This window comes from Pinus tabuliformis, chromosome 4_1, assembly GCF_031772625.1.
Source record: "Pinus tabuliformis cultivar Carrire ecotype Pingquan chromosome 4_1, CPIR1, whole genome shotgun sequence".
Classification (NCBI taxonomy): domain Eukaryota; kingdom Viridiplantae; phylum Streptophyta; class Pinopsida; order Pinales; family Pinaceae; genus Pinus; species Pinus tabuliformis.
This window is the reverse complement of record NC_142303.1, coordinates 593,529,476-593,537,000: the sequence shown is the minus strand read 5'-3', so window position 1 is coordinate 593,537,000 and position 7,525 is coordinate 593,529,476.

The following is a 7,525-nucleotide window of genomic DNA, read 5'->3' as shown; positions in this document are numbered from 1 at the left end:
TTTAAAAATGCATGGTGCACAGAAGCACAACGAGCTCACACTGTGCTTCTTCTAGGGACCTCCAAATGATGGATTTTTCGCATGGTTGGATAGATATTGGAAATTACATTGCAGATGTGGACTTATTTTGCCATGTTAGCCTTTGAAACTGAAGAAAAAGTCAAAAAATAGTTCAAAAAACATGTTTCTACCTCCTTTTTCAACCCCTCGCTGCGCTTCTAGAGAACTATTGGGAAAATAATTTTTTGGAAGCCTTAGAGAAGTGTTTTTGCATGCTTGAAGGTTCAGGAACCTAGCATACATCCTAATTTATCTCCATCATGTCTCAGATCAGCAATTGGATCAGGGAAAGTCCCTCAAAATTCCTCCACAAGCCACACGCTACGCTTCTGTCTCACACGCTGCGCTTTTGCCAGGAGTACAAATTTTTTAGTTTCTTCAGTCAAAGTCCATCTCTCATGATGTAATTTATCTTGCTTTGACTTGAAATTATGTATATGATTGTAATTAAGCTTGTCAATGTCAAATTAGTGTAGATTCATGCGCATTAATGCTTGTAAATTTAAAGTGAATCGGTTTGGGCCAAATTGGGAGTTGGTTTCTAACTTCCCTAGTCTTAGGTATGGTTGGAGATATTCTTGTAAACAGTTCATATGATGGTGGATTCGACCCCTGGGGGGGAATGTAGTTTTTCGTCTATCTGTAGCCTGATCTAAGTCAAAGAGAGGTTTGGATGTTTGAGAATCATAGCTTGGAGCTAGTGTACACTTTCTTGCCGTAATACTACAAGCAATTGCAGCTATTATTTTGGGATTCTTATGGTATGATTTATTGACAGTATTTTTTTCTCAGTTTTATCATCAATTTGAATATTTATTTCTCCTTATTACCATATATGCTTTCTTATGACCATCTCATAGGTGTTTAAGCCTAATTCATAATTTCTATGCTCTGTTTTGATGAGATTCTCATGCTAGTGTTCTATTTCTTCTGATGAGTGAATTCATGGTTACATGCTCATTCTGATCCTCTATCTATTCATCCCTATACCACAATGACAACCTATTTCTGTCACTGAGCATATCTACCTTACCCCATTATATCCCTAGAATTGATCATTTGAAACCCTAACCTAGTTCCTAGACCTTTGAGCTTCATCCAGCAAACCCGAAAATAAAACCCTAGTGAGATTTGAATATCTAGACTAAGATATATCTTCCTCTCCAATCACTCATTGGCTGTGAGATCATAGAGAGATCCCTCTCTTATTTGGTAAGGCTAGCTACCAGATCCAAAGTTAGTTTGAGGTTACCTCCTTGGCTTCCTTTCTCAGCCTTGGGACACTGAGTAGTGATAACAATATATAAATTCTTATGAGTATTGTTTTCATACGACGTATTATGGGGGATATCCACAAAGCACTTCCCCTTATTCTGAGGATGGTACCCAGGGTAAACCATAGATTCTTCACAGCACAATGCCAAGTCAACAACAAGGCTCAAATATGTTATAAATAATATAATCATTAAGAGTTCAACATGTTACTTATTGGAATTCAACATGGGCAGGGAGTCTAACACTCCTCTCAAGCACCTAGACTAGACCCAATTGACAAGTAGTGTGGGCATATCACAAACATCTATATGCTCACCAACAAAACGTTGAAAAAGGGCTCATAAGGGGGAATTTCATTATCCATGGAAAACTATGGGAATGAACTTTCATGGGTTCTTTAACGAAACCATTGCAATGTCCCCCCTTTCTAGAAAGGCAACTCAATTAATATACCTAAAACAAAATATCAAAACATATAAATTTAACCAATATAACAAATCTATCTATATTACCACTGTAAAATTCCCTCTTGCTAAACAAATAATTCAACCATGAAAGCACAAGAAAAAAAATACCACAATACCAAACTCAGCCAATATATTATTAATCTGGCTTAGAATTACATGTTGGAGAGACATTTTGGTTATATATCTATATATATATATATATATATATATATATATATATATATATATATATATATATATATATATATATATATATATATATATATATATATATATACATATATATATATATATATATATATATATATATATATACATATATATATATGTATGTATGTATGTATGTAACCATGACCTATAAATGAGATGAATATTTAAAAATAAGCACTTGTGAAAGATCTGAGTCATCTTTCTTTCTGATCAGCTAGGGTGGATTTGTTTCACCATTAAAACCATTTCGCTCAACTTCAGCAATAAATACCTATGAAAGATCTAAGTAATTTTTCCTTCTAATCAACTATGGTGGATTTGTTTCACCACCAAAACCAATTTGCTCAAGGGTTCACCCTTAGAGCTTAAAAGGTACAAGATCTCTCCAAATTGATATGAGGAAAAATGATTATGCATGCCCCAAAGAATGACCTCCAATCTCTCTTTTATCATCAAAATACCATGGGTCTCTCTTTTATAACTGTCACGAAATGATATATATAAATAATTAAATTGATTGAGCCCCTTTTTAACCAATTATAACCTATTGGAATCAAATAGGATATTGAGTTGTTCTCATGGAGTGATCATCCGGAGAGGGGCATTGCAATCCTCCATTCCCAGGATTGCTTTCCCTTGAGAAACATTAATCTAGGATGTTGCAAAATCTACTCCCCTTCCCATGTAGCATCCTCTTCTAACGAGTCTTTCCACCTGATAAGATACTCTTTGATCACTTAGTTCCTCAATTTACTCTCCTTGACTTCCAAAATCTCCTTCTAGATCAATAATAGTTGCCCCTCCTCGTCTAATAGGGGTAAATATATTGAATTAATAACTTGATGTCCTAATTCCTTCTTGAGGCATGATACATGAAAAACATTATAAATCCTTCTCCTCTATGGGAGCTCAAGCTTGTAAGATACTTCCCCAACTCTCTTGATTACTCTTTAGTGACCCTAAAAGTGTGGTTTCAACTTTTAAGTACCACTTTTCTTCAGAGAAGATTTTTGGTATGGTTGAAACCTAAAGAAACCCAAGTCTCCTACCTCAAAATTGTGCTCAAACTTGTGCTTGTCACAATGCATTTTTTGGTTTTTATGGGCAACCTGCAAGTTTTCCTTAGGGATCTTAAGGATATCTTAGTTTTCCTGCACAACTAGCAATTGAACTTGATTAATATTATTAAACTGAACTGTCGTAACTGCGAGTAGTGGTGGAATCTTCCTGCTTGTGAATGAATGGATTTTAATTTAAATTTCTCCCATCCCTTAATATTCCAAACGTGGTGTTGTGCATCAAAACCAAAAAATACCAAAACATTTAAATCTTTGGAAAATTCAATTATTCCCTTCTAATGCCCCATAAGTTTCATGTTTACCTTTATTAATTGAATATTGAAAATGTGAACATTTGAATCATCCATTCAAATATTGATGATGTTATTATCCAAAGGGTGAAAAGCCATACATGTTGCTACTGGGGGAGGGGGTGTGTAGTTTTCCATGGCCTTAAATGTTACCAAGTTGAACAAAGACACTTTCCCACCAGAAGCAGACATTATATATGAATCATTCTTTGACAATGTTAAGCAAGGTACAACTTATTTCAGGCCACTATCAATATCATTTTTCACAAGGGGGTTAATAGGTGGTTGCCAAAACTGTGGTTGAACATTTGCTTTAACCTTGCTAGATGGATTCTAAACATTACATTTCCACATTCATAGCTTATATTGACCAAAGCTAAGAGACAAGAACCTGAATATATGTAATTTAACAATCTTTCCTGTTGGTAGTGGATCTATTAATCTAATAGACTTATAATGGACTAGATCCATTACCTCAACAAAATTCTAGTTTATGCTCTCATTCTCACATATATCTTCATCTTGAAGCCTTTGTTTGATATTGGCCATCAAAGTGCTAGCAACAACATTCATCCATATTGTTCATGGGATTTTTTATAAAATTTTTGGTGCACCAAGAACGAGAGTAGTTGTATCTGTTGCACCAATGAGGTTACAAAATTAAGGCTTTGATTATGGCGTCAACCTTATACTTTATAGCATTTTTACAAGATTAACTCCATCTGCATTAGCTAAGATTTGTATCCCATTATCACGTGTTGTAACAACCAACAAAGAGACATTTTATTGAAATAGTGACAAGGTTTACCTCACAAACAACCCTCAACATCAGTTGTTAACAAGATATTTATGTTATCCATGTACCAAAACTCGATTTGACAGTTATCTCCGGTTGCAAGGAACCTATATTTCGTTGTATAAAATTTCACCGCCTCAAAGGATTGCTTTTCAAAGCTTGAAAAACTTCGCTTGATTTCTGCATCAGTTTCATCCCATTCAACTAAGTATGATTCTCTTTCTTTGTTTGCACCACACATGAAAAGTTGTGATCCATCAACACTATAATCCATTGCAAAGTAACCATGGTCAGGAGCATCATAGTCAATATTACACGTTTGAGGATCATACAACTAGGCTTTAATTTTCGCATCTACATCTATAGAGAAAATGGACTGGACATTAACTTTATGGTGAGGACATACAAACTAGGCAGGTGCTTCATGACCTTCAAATGTGTATTGTTTGCAACCTATTTTTGCATCCCATACCTTTATGGTCACATCATCCCCACAAATGATAATACATAACTTCCTTTGAAGGTGCACAAAGGCAATGTCATTCAGACCACTGATATGTGCAACAATATCAAGGCGTTTCCTCAACCCGTCAGTCGCATTATAATAGTGTATGTGAACAAATGCTCTATCTAGGCTCCAAATACGTCGATTCACTAAAACAACTGATTCTTCTAGAAAATCCACTTGCACAAACACTGCACAATTTAAGGCATCCCAATATTTGAATGACTTATGAGTTAGCTTTTCTCCTGATCCCACTTCCTAATTTGTGATATCACCAACATCGGTTCCAATTAATAATAGTGTCTGCTAATGAGGATGAAATTTTATGTTAAAAAAAATTGAACCTTGGCTGAGGCTTCTCACAACTATTTTAGGAAGATGATTTTCTAAGTACTTTTCATTAGGGTGACTTGGTCCTAAATGTTAGGTCTCGTCAACTGGACCAACCTCAAATTATTCTATCACATGTTTGGAATCAGTTAATTGAAAAAAAAATCCACTATTTCATGGTAGGGGAGTTCTAGGTTGTTGTAGCAAACCACATGAATTTAGATGTGGCACAAGAGAATGTAATGTCCCAAACCACTTAGGAAGCTTATGATGGAGTCTGCTAGCCTGATGTGGTTCCTGTAGGCAAAAGCAAGGAAATATTTAATAAGGGGACTTAATTTGCCTAAGGAAAGCATTATAAAAATCTAAGGGGTGAAAAAGGGGATGTTTCCTACGCAAATGAAAAGTCACATTAACTTTATAAAGTGAAAATATTATAAAGTTACTTTATAAAAGTTAAAAGGGTGAAATCACAAAAAAAGTGGCCATAAGTTTATAAAAGAGATAAAAATGAGGAGACTCCTCATTCGTGCTTTTGAGTTTTTGAGAAAAGAGCTCTTGGAGAAAGTTTTGAAAGAGAATATTAGGGTTTAGAAACCGTGGCCGCCATAATTGGTCTCAGTGTTGAAACTAGACACTCTAATTGGTTCAAGGAGTGGAATTACTCAGATTTCACTATTGGAATTCAAAGGAGAAAAATATTTTCTAGAGATTTGAGCTAGAAGAGGTGTTATCAGTTGAATATATGACTTATTGTTCTTCATTCATCTTCTTTTAGGGAGTAGACTCAAGCCAAATATGAAGCCATTCCTATAGTTGGAGAAGGTGCCAAATTTCATCACATTTTTGTGGGTCAAATCCCTAGACAAAGGAAGGATGAGTTTTTTTCCACAATATTGCAATCCAGGTTAGGGTCTTATAATCACTGACACTATCAATCCAAATACCACAACAAACTACTTTGCACAATGGAACAAAATACAACAGTAAATCAACACTTGCACAAATATAGACAACTTTTTACAATTTTAACAACCCAAATTCGTTATATTAACAACTTTAATACAACAATCTAGGGCTCTCGTACCAAGGAAAATGGCCCTCATACATCCACTAATACAAGAATAGAAGAATAATATACATTGATCATCTAGCTAATGTAGAGATCCTCACAACTGCCTTGATTGTACCCTAAACACAAATGTTGGTCCTTCTACTCCCAATCTACAACTCCGCCTCTATCAATGGCCCTTCTCCTTTAGGTCGCCAAACTCAGCTTGTTAATCTTCCCTCTAGCTTAAAATTTGTAGATTAATTCATCAACACTTAAGTACTTTTATTGAGTTGTTCACAACTCCGTTTGTGAACAACTCTCAACTACCCACTGCTTCTCCTCAACTCCTTTGGGACTTCTTCCCTCTAATGCCTTCATGTGATGTTCCAATGGAGATAAAATTTGTGCTGGAGGGTTGTAACCTATCACTACAATATTCCCTTCTCCAACAATGAACTTGGGCTAATCAAACAGCTCTCTTTGAACTCCTTCTTTAGTCCTTCAAAGATAGATCATTGAGCATCCTATCAATCTGCCTCTCCTAGCAATCTAAGTGCCCTTCCATGTACTGCACTTAGGGCTCCTTTGAGAACCTCCTTGCTGGCCTCCAACAAACTTGAGATTACTCAAAGCAATCTGTTCAATCTGGACCTATCCTCTAGCAACAAGTTAACACGAAAAAATCAACTTACCTGTACTTTTGAACTGGTGCAACTGTTGTAGGTCTGCAACTTGGCTAGGGCTTATTACAAGTCTACCTCAACCCTTCCAAACTACTCCAACAGTCCCTTCTACATTTGTGACTTGTCTCACTCTTCAAGCTCCCTTCCTTCGTTGGTTACGAGGCTCCTTCCAGCACCTGATTAGGCCTTATGACTCCTTAAAATCTTTAGATACAGGGCGTGGCCCTCTCCCAAACAATCACAAATATTTGTGGCTTGAATCTAAGATCAATACCACACTTGTTTAACACAAAAACCAACCCATAATTTCATCCAATACTCGGAATGCACTCTATTTGAAACTGCCCAACAAACACAAAAAAATCACTAAGACAAGGTCTCCTTTTTCCCCTTCTGTTGAGCTCCAAATCCTTGCAGCCGATTCAAATGTTTTCCTTATGAATTTTTCCACATTGATGGATAGAATTAGATCTCACACATGTCTTATTTATATGTTTCCATAGGGTGAACAAACAAATCTCCAAAGGGAACGTCTAATGTCTAGCCGACTTGAACTTTAGGCCAATTTCACCCACCTAAACATATAAGATTTATATCTCACTTTGTAGCCTTTTGATCTTTGTGCTTGAAGTTTCCCCTTGTTCCTCTAAGGGTCCTCTTCCATCTCCAAGATTCAAATCAGCAAAAGTCAACATGGTTTTAGCCCAACTCCTTTGGGTGCAAAAACACCCACCTTGGGTTCTAAGCCCACAAAACACTTTTATGGAGCCATTCCT